This window comes from Juglans microcarpa x Juglans regia, chromosome 6S, assembly GCF_004785595.1.
Source record: "Juglans microcarpa x Juglans regia isolate MS1-56 chromosome 6S, Jm3101_v1.0, whole genome shotgun sequence".
Lineage (NCBI taxonomy): Eukaryota > Viridiplantae > Streptophyta > Magnoliopsida > Fagales > Juglandaceae > Juglans > Juglans microcarpa x Juglans regia.
Window position 1 is genome coordinate 2,397,253 of NC_054605.1, and position 15,640 is coordinate 2,412,892.

The following is a 15,640-nucleotide window of genomic DNA, read 5'->3' on the forward strand; positions in this document are numbered from 1 at the left end:
TTGAGTAAGAGATCGGTGCCGCAAATCCTAGATAACTCTTTCCAAATTGACTTGTGAAAATGGGGTCACAGTCACTGACAATGGACTAAGGCATGCTATGAAGTTTGAAGATGTCGTCCAAGAAAACTCTTGCCATTGTTGCAACAGTGTATGAATGTGTGAGGGACATGAAATGAATGTATTTGCTTAATTTGTCAACTACAACCATAATCATGCTTGCTCTCCTTAAGGTGGCAATCCTTCAATGAAATCCATGCTAATGTCCAACTAATCTCGAGATGGTATGGACAGTGGCTGAAGGAGGCTCGCTGCGTGAAAGGTTTCGATCTTATTGCATTGGCAAACATCACATTCTCGAACAAAGAAATGAACATTACTTCTCAAACCAGGCCAAAAAAAAATCTCTTTTAATTATTGCAAGAGTTTTTTAGAATCTCATGTGGGCTCCTAATGGATTGCTATGGAGTTGTTGTTGGAATGGCACCAACGTCCCAAGGTATAGCCTGCCTCTGTAGAAGAACAGACCATTGCGAAGTTGGTAACACACAAGGTCCAAGATCCCCAGATGGTAGTTGCTAACTAGCCCCTGCAACTGGGGTTCTTGAGAGTAAGCCTTGCATAATTCTTCCATCCAACGTGTTTGCATTACACTAATTGCTTGGAATTGCATGTTAGGTCGGGTAGTGTGGGTGGTTGTGATATCAGTTTGGGTTGGAGGTTGGGGTTTATTCTTTGTAGAAGGTATTCAAGATAGCGCATCTGCCAACTTGTTAAGTTTGTAACTCTTGTACTCCATTGTGAAGTCATAGCCCAATAGCTTAAAAACCCATTTTTGTTGGGCAGTCCCTACAAGTTGCTCCAATAAGTATTTTAATATTTGTTGATCAGTGCGTACATTGAAAGAGTGCCCCAATAGATAATGCAATAGATAATGCCTCCACTTTCGTACTATGCTAAGAGTTTTCTTTCCATAGGTAGATAATGAGACTCTTCCCCTTCAATCCTTGGCCAAAATAAGCAATAGGCCTTATCATAAGGGATTTTGGAGGCTAACTATTGGGCAACAAAATGCTTAAGCAAAGGGTAGTAAGAGCATTGGCATTGTCAAGCTCAAAATTTGGCTAAAAGTTGAGGTTTTGGCTAAAGCCAAAGCTATTAAAGATATTAATCTACATTGGACTATCCATCCTAAAGTCAAAATAATAATATAATATTATGTATTTTAACAATAATATTTTTTAATCATTTTTTTATATATTTTGCAAACACACTTTATATATTAATTAATAATTTAATTTTTACTTAAAATTGTTGTTTTCCAACTATTTTTTATCTCAACCTAATTATTCAACATAATATAGCCTTGTTTACAAAAAACATTTCTTGAAAAATCTGGACATAATATAGCCTTGTTTACTAATGAAAGTTTTAAAAAAAAAATTAATAAAGTCTTGTTGATTATTTGTGAATAAAATATGAGTATGATGGGTGAATAGTTACTCTCCAGCTTTGGAAATTCTTTTAAAGTTACTATAGCTCAAAGTCTAAGTTAGATATTTTTAGCTAGTCCAATGCAGGTCATTTATACAAAACTTAGCTATATTTTAGATTTCACTGATATTTGGTTTGTCCAATGCCAGTGTTCTAATGGCGGTTTTAAATGAAGGTATGTGGTCATTTTTCTTATTTTTCTCACTTGTAACCAAGATCCTCCTTCGTTCTCTGCTATTTTCTCTTCCTCACTTTTTCTTTCATCTTCCTCTTCCCACACACACATACACAAGCCACATCTTCCATTGTTACAAACCAAAAGACAGGAGCTAGTGAGTTTTTGTGGTAAAGCTTCACTTGTGAGCTCAAGTTCTTCAAGTTTTTTAGTGTTGATCTTTCTACTATTCCTTAGAAGTTAGAAGTTTGTATTAATGGTAGGGTGAAGGTTATTTCCAATAGGAAAATGGCTATTAGATGGTGTTAATGATGGCTTGAGTTTTGGTTAACATTAAAAGAGTTAGGCGATGTTTGGGAAACATAATCTATCTCATCTCATCTCAAGACTTCTCATCCTTTCATTATCAAATATCACTCAAACACAAATATTTTTCAATTTCAAAATTTCAAAATTTTCATCTAAACATTACCTAATTATCACAACTTTCCAAACTTCCAAACAAAATATAAAAAATAATTCAAATTTTGAAATAAAAATTATATTAGAAAATTATATTCTAACGATATTTTAACTTTATAATATATTTATTCAACTTCTTCTCTCTCATTTCCCAGAACCCAATAAAATATTTTTACTCAAACTATTTAACTACTATTCACAAACCATTTTACTACTGATTTTTATCTCATCTAATTTTCCAAACATTCCACTAGGAGTAATGCTAGATAAAGTCATGGGTTGTGCAAGCGTTACGCACTTCTTTTGAAAAGAGTGAGATCTACTATTAAAAAAATTAATTTTTTCATGTTAGTCTCATATTTACTTACTTTTTTAAAAAAAAATCTACGACATTTACGCACTCTATTACTATAAATATAATCTCTTCTCACATAGTGCATCCCATGACCCAAGCAACGGCCTCTCCTAAGACTCAACGACTTCAACATAATTCAATCTTACAATAAAAAGGCAAAAATACCTTCAAAATAATGAAAATAATATACACACGTGGCACTAGACAGTGCCTTATTTTTCCCAGGAAAAAGCTACACAACCTCCCACTGTACACACAACCTCCATACACCAACCCATGTGGCTCTTTTTTTTTTTTTTTAAACATTAAAGTAGTGCTGCATTTTTCCATTTGAAATCAATATATTGGAAGCAATCCCGCGTCTTCCCCCTGCCCGGCATACATAATATCCTTGATCCTTCTGAGCCCATCTCTTCTCTCTAATTTTTTTCGTCGTACTCCCCCTCAACCTATCTCTTCTCCCTCATAGATACCCATCTCTTCTCGCTCACCCCTGAAACACTAAAAATGCGATTTTTCCTCCTTAACGAAGACCCCATCTCCCTCACCCCCTTCAGTCCCTCTCATCGAGCCCTTTTTGTAAGGACCGTGCTAACCCCATCCATCTCTCTCGCTCTCAAACTCCCGATGATGGTTGTTTTTAGTGTAGAATATTGGCACATTGTTCATTTTTTTGGCTGTTTTTTGCTTTATTTTGCGAATGAACATGTGTTGTTGACTTATGCTATATGTGGCATATTTAGATTTCAGAGAGCGAAACCAATAATTGTAGACCCGGGATTGTATATGACAAAGAAAGCGGACGTTTTCTAGGTCACGTAGTAGAGATGTGTGCTGACAGTAGTCAAACTCTTCACAGGTGCAAAGTTTCCATCATATGTTTCGTGTTTGTTCATGCCTTCTATATTAATTATACAATACAACTCTGCTCCACTCTGTTGAATCCCCTGTAGTAAAACTATTTCAGCAATCGAATAATTCTGCTTCATCTTCTTGGGTATTGGTTCACAAGCTTTTTAAGTGAGGAATTTTCTTGCAGTATTGTCAATGACCGAAGCTGCTTGGAAATCAAATAATTGGTTTGTAATAGATAGTAATGTTATTTTATGGAATGAGCTTAATTGGTTGTTCATATGCTATGCGATAGACAAACATATGATATAGTCTCCCTAAAATTTTAAAATATAAAAAAAATCAATATATTGGAAGCATAATATTTGTCTATCGCACAACATATGAACAAAGCACATGCGATACTAGTCTTGGAAAAAATTGCTATCAAAATTTTAGTTGCAAAATACATTAATTGGCTTATAAATAAAACTAAGACCTTGAATTGGTCTATTTAAGTAGATGAACAAAAGGGCCAATTTTTAATTGATAGTGTGAGTTGCTTGTTGAGCTTGGGGGTGAATCTCAAATATGGTCCAGCACTGTTTTTAAGAAATGTTTCATCGGTAGTGGATTACATGGAGATCCTAGACAAAACATATTATATTGCACTTCAATCTTCATTGTTATCCAAGTGAATTCACCTAATTACCATTCTAGTCATTTCTTTGTTTTGTTTAATTGTACCAAACTATCATCCCTATCACATGATATATTGATACTTTGGGTCTTCTTTTACAATTTTCTTTTACAATTGATATATTGCCTATTTTCCTTGCTTTCGAATGCATTTACAAAGTTGTTATTTTCTAAGCTTGAAATTCTTGAATTCTACGCAGGGAGAAGCAAGATGTAAATTTTTTATATGGGCAGATATATTGCAATTGGTAGAAGAAAATATTGTAACAAGAGATAATGCAATTTGAAAGAGGAATGATGATTTATTGCTGCATGAGTATGAAGTTAAAAAAACCAAAGATAAACTAATAGAGAGAGAGAGAGAGAGAGAGAGAGAGAGAGAGTGAGCTTCATAAGCAAAAAAGACGAACTTCAAAGGTGGATTGCAGAGAATAGGGGTGCACGTACAATGTTATGTTTGTACTAAATCATATCCCTTGTAATAGTTTTTGGTTGGGTTGGGCTATGGAATGTATGAGGATAGTTTAAATGTAATCTAATCTATTTTGAATAAGTAGTTTTCATTTCCGAAGTCTAAAAATATATTTTGGTAGTTGAGTAGATTATTCTTGAGTAGATTATTCTGGTAGTTGGGGAACAGATGCAGGGTGAAGTAAATTGTTATAGTGGTTGATCCCTTGTATATGTGGTTGATGAGTAGCTTGTTTTTATATACATGGTATTTGGAGGCTGTATTTGGAGGGGAGGATTATAGTACAATTGTCCTGCACCCATACTGATGCAAAAAAGGCATTAGATTTGAAGAATCATGCACTGACAAGTCAAAGTTGTTCTATTATATTTTAGCAATTCAACTTTGGATAACTTCCACGAGAACATAAGAAAAAGAATGAAAATGTTTTGGGTAACAAGATTGCTCTACTTATTGCAGATAGAAATTTATAGCATCTTCGAACAAGTCCTCCATAAAATTTGAACTTCTCTGGAGTCTACATAAATAATATTAGTCTGACATAACTCTTTAACACTCGAGTTTTAATGTCATCGCTCTTAAAGTTAAGATGACACTTCGAAATGTAGCACTCAAAATTATACTGTAAGCTGCCCTACCCCCTCAACTTAAGAAGCCAGAGATTCATTTCTAGATGCTTCACTTCCATCTGTAAGTGCTTCGTATTGTGCACTGGAGTTTCCACCCACGAGAAGACTGCCATACACGTCGAGTAAAATCCTAAAGACCATTCACTTCACTACCACCTGCCTTTCAAACTCAATCAACTACCAACTTAGGCCTTTTAAAAAAACTGCCATCTTGGGGACATGACAATCCAAATACAATAGGAAATATAATATATATATATATATATATATATATATATATATATATATACTCGATTGTGATCCACCAAGACCATCAAAATATTTACAATCTTTTTTTTTATAATCATTTCCATACCAGCTCTAGTAAGTCACAAAAAAATTATTTTCCAGACCCTGTTCAACCATTTTACAATCATTTCCATACCGGCTCTAGTTAGTCACACCAAAAATATTTTTCATACCTCATTCAAGTATTTACAAAAACACCTTTACCCATATTTTACACAAAAAATTGTTGTTCAAACTCGACCGCTGAGTTGCACTAAGTTCTATGGGGAATGCACGACATTTTCTGGAGATATGAAAAATTTTAAAATTAACCCAAAAACATCAACATTTGAAGAATCGAGAAAGATTTATAAAGCTAAAAAATAAACTCATACCTCATTATTGTCTGGTGGCGTTGGTTGTGTTAGAGTACTACATTAGGTTGGGATAACAATCTCTTCAAGTCTATCACCAACTTGTGATTCCAGGAGGTCACCATATTGTATTTTGTCGTCAAATATTTTCCTACATGTCTAAATTGACAAAAAAATTATGAACGTGTCAGAAAGTAATATACATGCAATCCAATATTTACACAAGTACTTGTCCAAAACGTAATACATGTTTCTTCTTTCTCTTCGTTGCATCATTCTCCATTGGCGGTACATTTCTTCTTGTTGGCCGCCTCCCTTTCTCCTGAACTACGTGAGGGCTTAATATTTTCTTACCCTTGTCGACGATCATCTTCTCTTTCACCTTGGTTGAACCAGACTCAAGTTGTAATCCTGCAAATTTGTGCTCAAAGTCATCCAAATGCTACAAGAATGCATTCACATGGTCATCACTTGGGGATACACGCGTTGCCAATCTTAGACATCTTTTAACCACAAGGTCATATCATTGTGCATCTAAATTGATCCACAAGTCATCATAGCTACTCTTCACCAGTGTGTATCTCATTTTTAAGACTTTTCTCCATCGATCCAATACATATTTCTCTGGTAGCTCATGAATGTACTTCATCTGACATACTTTAAATACATGCCTATAGACAATCCCTTTCATCTCAAACAGGGCACATGTGCATTTAACTTCGCACTCCTCTTCATTATATTAAACTGAGTCCTTGACAAGTTTTACATGTTCATCAGAGGTGGAAATTTCTTCGAAAACATCGAAGGTGGAAATGCAAACTTGTGTGCTGACGAGTGCAGGGTTACACAGAATCATCCCCCAAACCTCTTGTTGGACCTCTTTAAACTTCGCATTCATGCACAATGACTGAAACTGCTTCTTAATCTTGAATGCGGATGCATATGGTATCGTTTGGTTGCAAGAATGGAAATCAGTCGTCGTCGTCTCCACCTCCACCTTCTTCCTTTGAGCATTATCAATTTGATCTATAAATTTCTTTAATGTCGTGCTGGAACGCACAAACCCATCAAAGAATGTGTTCATGCTCTCAGACAGTTGTGTAGTACTCATACCAGCCAATAAAACATCATTCAAGTAAATAGGTACCCAAAATGACATCTTGTTGTACAACCCCTGCAACCATGCATTATTAGTAAGATCATATTTATGAAGTAATTGCGTCCACTTATTCTCAAATTCTTCGCAATTCTGTGTATCATAGAGTGCATTATGAATCGAAATCTTCAACCATGATCGTATGCTGCGTGGGATCCTAATTTCTCGAGAAGTTTCCGCATGATATGCAAGAGACAATATCTATGACGGTTGTTCGGGAATACAATGGCAATAGCACTCTTCATTGCCCGGTCTTGGTCTGTTATAATTGCTTTGAGTGCCCGTCCTTTCATGCACTCTAACCATGCTTCAAACAACCAAATAAAAGTATTTGATGGGTACCAAGATGGACATAATTTTAAAGATCCTTTGTAAGTTCCAGATGAGCTAATTACAAGGTCAAGAGCCAAGAAGATCAATGAGGCAATACAAAGATTGGTGCAATTCACTTGAGACAAGTCTAGCAAGAGCCCAACATTCAAGATGGGTTTAAAGGATGAAGATTCAGTTTTGATTCATTTGATATAAGTTATGGAAGAGGGCAACAACATGACTTAAAGGTTTTGGACACTTGAAGACTTTCAACTTGTTTAATTCATTTAAAGGACTTATTTTATTAGTTTAAAATAATTGAGTTTATTATGAGAAGGACTTAAGGGGGTGCCAATTCAAGGGCATGTTGGGAAGTTATTATTTTGTTGAACTAGGTTTTCAAGAAGTACAGTAGCCGCGTACTGTAGTGTTACTGTAGACGTGACACAATTCACTCAGGGGCATTTTTGGAAAATAGAGATTTATTTTGGCTACGGTCTTAATTAGGTTTTGCTTTAAATACTCTTTATAGCCTTATTTTAATCAGTTTATGAAATTTGATGAATTTATTCATTGTGAGTTGAGTTTTATCTCCTCTGATTTTGGATGAACTTTTAAATTTATCAAAAGCAAATCACAACTTTTGTAGCGTTCTTCCTTATAATTTGGGTACTTGAGAGAGGTTCTTCAACGGGTCTAGATTTTCATATAATCTAGATTCTTGAAACGAGTTTCTCAACTGGTCTAAACTTTCCATTGGCTTGATTTTGGCTTTATTGGGTGAGTTTTCAAATTAATTGTGGATTCAAGGGAATCCATTCCCTTGGGTTCATATCATTTGGTATTCAGAGCAAGATTTCCAATCAGGTCTGATTCTATCTTTTAATTCTTGCATCTTTGAATTTAATTATAGGGCTTCATTGTTTTAGGGTTGCAAAAAAAAAAAAAAAAGTAGGTTGCCAAAATTCTTAGAGTTTTTGGTTTAGCTGAAATTTGCATCACCTAGGGTTTCTTGCATCTCTAAGTTTGTCAATTGCTTGGAGTGCCGTTCCATTGATTCTCTTCTACTTCATTGTCAATTCTTGTGTGTTTGGATTCAATTGCTTGATTTTCACAATTGAATATTACTGTTTGTGATGGAATTAGAGAAGAGAAAAGAAAAGAAAGGAAAATAAAAGAAAATTCGAAAAAAAGGGAAAATGAAAAAGAAAAGAAAATGTAGCATATTCAAAGGTTGCTAAATAGTTACAACAAAGAGAAAGAAAGACATTTGTTGATTGAGCTTTATCATCAAAGGGGCTAAATATTTCTTTCTAGTTGGTATCTTGTTTTATAATTGCTATTTTCCTCTTATAAATTCCTTGAGTCTCGTATCATTTTATTCATTCCTTGTTTTTTGTTCTTGTTCTTGTTCTTGAACTTGTTGTTGGTTGGAATAATACAAGGTTGTATTGTCTTGATTTAGTTCAACTAGTTTTTAAAAAACTTGAGCGAGAAGACGCTTGAGATAAAAGGCAAGAAAGTGTGAGACTATTATCAGAGAAAAAACCAATTAAGAGTGAAACACAAGTAGAGTGACATTATTCGAGTGTAAACATGTAAGGGAGTGTGTAAGGCTTTCCACTAACATTTTTTGTGTGCAGCGTATTACGATGTCTCACAAGAGTGACTCATCACCAAAGGGGATGCCAGATAACTCATTCTTTCTATTGTATGCCATGCACCAACAATTTGAACGGTTGAATTTGGTGTTGGGGAAGTGAGGGATATGATGGATCAACGAGATGCGGTGTGTAGAAAACTGCAAGGTGGGAGAGATATAAGGAGGCGTGAGCCTAGTATTAAACATAAGTATAAGAATGAAGAGTATGGTGAGCCTCTTGTTGCCAAGTGTGCTCTCATTATACAAATTAAGATGGATGATACAGAGCAGCAGAGCGAGAACATTTTTCATACTATATGTCATAACAGCAATAAGGTATGTAGTATGATCATTGATGGGAGGAGTTGTATTAATTTGGCTAGCACTACTTTAGTTGAGAAATTGAATTTACCTACCTTGAAACATCCTAGACCATACAAGTTGCAATGGTTGAGTGATCGTGAGGAGGTTAGGGTAAATAAGCAAGTGCTAGTTTCTTTTTCAATTGAAAAATTTCAGGATGTGGTGCTTTGTGATGTAGTGTCTATACATGCTGGCCATATTTTGTTGGGGAAGCCATGGCAGTATGATAAGAAGGTGATCCATGATGGGTTAAGGAACATATACAGTTTTGAAAATGATGGAAAAATAATCAAACTTGCTCCTTTAACTCCAACACAGGTTCATGAGGACTAACCAGAGCTGAAAAGAGGAAGTAAAAGTGAAGATGAGATTAAAGAAAAAGGAAATAGTAAGATCGAGAAGGAGAGAGAGAAAAAAAATGAGGGTGAGGCTGAAACCTCTAGAAAAAGAGAGATTGAGTTGAAAAACAATTGTGAGGCTGTGAGTTCAAAAAAAGATGAGAGTGAAAGAAAAAAAAAAGAGTGAAAAGGAAAAAGAGAGTGAGAGGAAAAAAAGAATGAGGCCGAAATATCAAGAGAAAGAGAGAGTGAAAAAGAAAATAGAGATGTGGCTGAGAGTCAAGAAAAAAGAGTGGAATCATAAGAGGAAAACGAAAGATAGATTGCACAGAGAAACATAAAAACAAAAGTGAGTTTTTATGCTAAGGTAAGCTTTTATACTAACGAATTTAACGACTCTGCCTAGTGTTATTGTTTCTTTGTTGCAGGGATTTGAGGTCATGATTCCTAAATGTGTGTTTAGTGAATTGCCATTTATTAGAGAGATAGAGCATTACATTGATTTTATGCCAGGTGCGGCAATCCCTACCCGACATTACTTTGAAGAACATGAGTCATTGACGGACTTGAAAGGACAAGGTAAGTTGAATAGAATGCATGCCAAGTTGGTGCAATTCGTTGAAACATTTCCTCATGTAATCAAGTACACACAAAATAAGGAAAATTTTGTGGTTGATACTTTAGCAAAAGCGTATGTCCTTATCATCATTTTAGATGCAAAGTTACTGAGATTTGAATATGATAAGAAATTGTATGTTAATGACGATGGCTTGGCTAGTGTGTATGGAGTACGTGAGAAAGCATCATTTGGTCAGTTTTGTAGACTAGATTGGTATTTGTTTAAAGAGAATAGACTTTGTGAGCCTATTAGTCTTATGTGTGAGTTGCATGGATTTGGTTTGATGGATCATTTTGGTGTAAAGAACATTTTAGACGTATTCTATGAACATTTGTGGGAGTATCATTTGTCATTCACTGACTTGTTGCATGAACATTTGCGGGACTATCATTTGCCTTTCATTGAGTTTGCTTATAATTGGAGTGGTCATTTTAGTGCAAAGAAGATTTTAGATGTGTTACATGAATATTTGTGGGAGTATCATTTATCATTCAGTGACTTGTTGCATGAACGTTTGCGTGAGTATCATTTGCCTTTCATTAAGTTTGCATATAATTGGAGTGATCATTTTGGGGTAAGGAAGACTTTAGATGTGTTTCATGAACATTTGTGGGAGTATTGTTTACCATTCATTGAGTTTACATATAATTAGAGTGTTCATGCTACTACTAGATTTTTACCTTTTAAAATTGTTTATAAACTTAATCCATTACTCTTCAAGATTTAATGCATTTACCTGTTGATGACAGGAGTAGCTTGGATGGACTTTTTCAAATTCTTGAACAAATTAATGATAATGCATATCAAGTAGATCTTCCAAGTAATTATCATGTTTCCACTATTTTCAATGTTACTAACCTTTTTTCCTTTGATTCAGGTGGATATTCGAGGTCGAATTCTTTTGAGGAGATAGAGAATGATGGGCACAAAGATGAACCTATTCTTAAAGATCTTTTGCAAGTTCCAGATGAGTTAATTACAAGGTCAAGAGCCAAGAAGATCAATGAGGTAATGCAATAATTGGTACAATCCACTTGGGATGAGTCTAGCAAGAGCCCAACATTCAAGATGGGCTTAAAGGATAAAGATCTAGTTTTGATTCATTTGATACAAGTTATGGAAGAGGGTAACAACATGACTTAAAGGCTTTAGGCACTTGAAGGCTTTCAACTTGTTTAATTCATTTAAAGGATTTATTTTATTAGTTTAGAATAATTGAGTTTATTATAAGAAAGACTTAAGGGGGCGCCTATTCAAGAGCATGTTGGGAAAGTTATTATTTTATTGAACTAGGGTTTCAAGAAGTATTGTAGCTGCGTACTGTAATGTGACTGTAGACATGAGACTATTCACTTAGGAGCATTTTTGGAAGATGAAGATTTATTTTGGTTAGAGTTTTAATTAGATTTTGATTAAAATATTATTTGTAGCCACATTCTAATCAGTTTATGAAATTTAATGAATTTATTCATTGTGAGTTGAGTTTATCTCCTCTTGTTCGTGAATGAACTTTTGAACTTATTAAAGGCAAATCACAACCTTTGTGACGTTCTTCCTTATAATTTGGGTTCTTGAGATAGGTTCTTCAACAAGTCTAGATTTTCATATAATCTAAGTTCTTGAAATGAGTTCCTCAACAGGTTTAAATTTTTCATTGGCTTGATTTTGACTTACTTGGGTGAGTTTTCAAATTGATTGTGGGTTCAAGGGATTCCATTACCGTGGGTTCATATTAGTACTTGTAAATATTCGTATCGATTCGTTATCACATTCTTGACTCTGCCAAAATATTTTACATTCATATCGAATGTGACGTACCTAAATATTTATTAGGTATGTCGTATCGAATGTGATAATATTGCCAAAATATTCGTATGTCGCTCGACTTCGTGCGTCAGCCCAAAACACATTCTTGACTCTGCACTCGTCATCCACATCCATGACGGACACAAAGCCATCATTCATTGCCCTCATTCTCTTAAAGTAATCATTCAATACTTCACCACCTCCTTTACCTAGCCTTAAATGTCTAGCTTTCTCAATAAAATTTCGATAATTTTTCTCTTGGAATTCTAAATTCTCAAACCCCCGCGTCAGTCACAAGTGCTTGGAAATTCTTATTCATTCGAATATCCGCTTTGTCATTCAAGTCGACCATCGTTTGACTGTATTCATCTAAATATTTGTGAGATCTACAAAATCTAGACTTTTGTGGGCTCACAGTATTATGATTGTGTACAAGATCAACGGTGGTCAAATCCATACCCCATTCACCAAGTGAGCATTTATTTTCGCCTTACAATCCTTTTTAATTGTTGATCATGGCTTTGATAAATTGTTGTGGCTAGGATAGTACCTGCCACCACGTGCACATCCAATCGTCACATATTTCGCACTCTCATCTACCTCTCTCTTCGTCCTTTTTTTGTAACACCGAAACCCTCTTGCTTGGCATATCGTTTGTAATAGGCTAAAACCTCTGTATCAATTGTAAACACCATACCATATTTTGGAGGCTCGACTCTTTCATTATCATCTGATACTTCATTTGTCCCCTCCGCATCCGGCTCTATGTTAACGTCGAATAAAGTTTTTGAAAATAACATTTATGTTTAGGTTAGTATTTTTGTTATATACAATTAAATAATATAACAAATGTTGATCATTCTGCTGTGACGTACCTCCAACGTGCTTTTCACTTTCAGCACTAATTGGCATAGTTGATGAATGACTTGAGCAGTATGGGTAGAGCATAGTTGGTCCGCATGGTGGCATCGCCGGATGCTGTAAATACCCACTGGGTTAGAAACAAATCGAATGCATGCACATACAAGAAAACATTTCTCAAACATAAAAGCATACTACCTTCATCACATCTTCAACTGGTCTCAAATCCTCCGGATTATTCGACGGAGGGTAAAGCATAGTTGGTCAAAATAGTGGAATTGTTGGATGTTGTAATTACCAACTGTGTTAGAAAAACTTCATTATAAAGACTCAGTCGCATGCAACTAAAAAAAAAACTTATGTCTACCTGGCTACCCCAAGCGTACGGATATGGATTTGGATATATATTTGATGACAACATATATGGTGGGTAGTATGGATTTAGCGGATCATAGTATCCCTATAACAAAATATAAAAAATGCATTAACTTAATGCTGTAATATAAAACATTAACAACATTTTCAACTAACAATGTGTATCATACTTAATTCGGTGAAATTGATGTCGAAGACATGGGTGGCCTTTCATCTTCCCCTTCGCTCATCACGCTATTTAACTCAAATTTAATTACAGGTGACTAACACCCACCCCCTTCAATTGCACACGCAAAAATAAAGATACAAATAATAGAATAGCCACCCCTTGATTCCGAATAGCCAAACATATATGTGAAATATTTGGAAAGCACTCATATAGTTTCAGGACCACTTCTACCAAATGGACCAATGAAAAACACTTTTCATATAAAGTTATGCTATGTAAACGTGGGAACTTGCACATGATCCTAAGAGTACAAATGTTATTTCTCTTTAGTCTTTAGGAGTTAATTCATAATTGTCAGTATCTTGCTAATTCTCAAGATTAGTTGATTTTTTTTTTTATATTTTTTGATTTAGTTAAGAAAGTACAATTTCATCAACAACTAGTACTAATAATTGGACTAACATATTATTATTTAGAAGTTAAATAGAATTAAGAAGAATCAGATAATATCTAATTGGAGTAACAAAAATACACAAGAGAAGATGGAACTATCATGATCAATAATAAGGTGGGACTCAATAACAAGTTCTCCCATCTTGGTAGCATTATAACTTTTTCAGAATACATTTAAAGTATCACCCCACAAAACTCCACAAAACAGAAACTGAAAAAAAAAAAAAAAAAAAAATCCCACATATAGAACAAAAAGTCCCACAAAACCCCCCACAAAACATAACACAACACACTACTAATATATAATGAACACAAATTACAGATCAACCAAAAACCCCACCAAACACACTACTACACAAAACACAGATAAAAAAAAATACAAACTCACAGATCCATTAAATACAAAAATACACAATATGCTAGAAATGGAGAGACAAAACGAAAAGAGAAAAATAAAAATATTTTCTTTCATTTCTTACCCTCGTGGAATAAAGAACAATGTTGGGTCTGCTATGATGATGAGCTGGGGGGTAGGACGACGCCGAATGTTTAATGGGGGACGCGAGACAATGTACACCCAGGGGGGAGGACGCGGAACAACGTGGGGGGGGGGGGGGGGGAGACACGGGATAACGTAACGTGAGGGGGAGAGGGGTTTCTGGGAAGGACAATACTATGTCCACAGAGGATTCTCTCTGATTAGGTTTTTTTCCTCTTTTTTTTCAAACATTTTTTAAAGTATTTAAATATTTTTTAAAAATAAAACAAATCACAAATTCATTTAAAAACATTTTCTTAATTATTAAGTCAAAAAATTAAAAAAATAAAATAAAATACAATTCGGTAGAAACTTTACATGAGAATAGTATTTTCCTTCTGGAAAATTGATTTTTAATAAAAAAAATGCAGTATCGGTTTAACATTTTTCTTAAAACAAGAAAAAAAGTCACGTGAATTGGTGTATAGAGATTGCGTAAACAGAGAGAGGTTGGGTAGCTTACTCTTTTTCCCAAGAGTAATCCTATAGCCTCCGTATAGTGGAGTAGGTAACCGTTTTAAGTGGAATTTTTTTTATTTTTTTTTTGAAACCTCCAACTTCATTTTAAAAACCATCATTGTGGCATTCAGCCATTACATTGTTCAAGACATTATCAAAAACTATAGGAACTTCAGCATTTACATTAGTTTGTTCTACATTTACTAAACTAGGACAAAAACCAGATCTAGTTCTATCTGCCATAACTAGAGCACTAATACCTCAATATCGATAACCTCAAAATTTTGAAGGAGTGCTTGCTGAGCTAGCTGATGAGCTACTTGGTTGGCCCTCCTTCGGACATGTCTAATCTCCCATCTTGTATCTGCCATGAGGTAGTGAATATCTTCCAAAAGGTATTGGAGCATACCATTCTCTTGTTGGTGATGTCTTACTGCATTAACAACCTGAAGTGAATCTCCTTTAAAAACAACTTGCTGTAAACCGAGTTCTTTACATAGCTTCACAGCTGATATTAGTCCTCTAGCCTCTACCATAGTAGCTTGTGTGCAGAAATTTATTGGTTGCATACATGAAACCAATAGATCCCCTTCGGAGTCTCTAACTGCAATCCCCACTCCAATTGTTTGGCTACTTTCCCTTTTTGCAATATCCCAATTTTTCTTGATCCAATCTGAGTCAGGAGGATACCAAAGATCATTGGTTATCTGATCCACATTGCCATGACTTCTCAGTGAGCATTGTTTGTGTTGCAGCTGTTGGAACTCAGTGCACGCCTGCTTTGCTTTCTACAT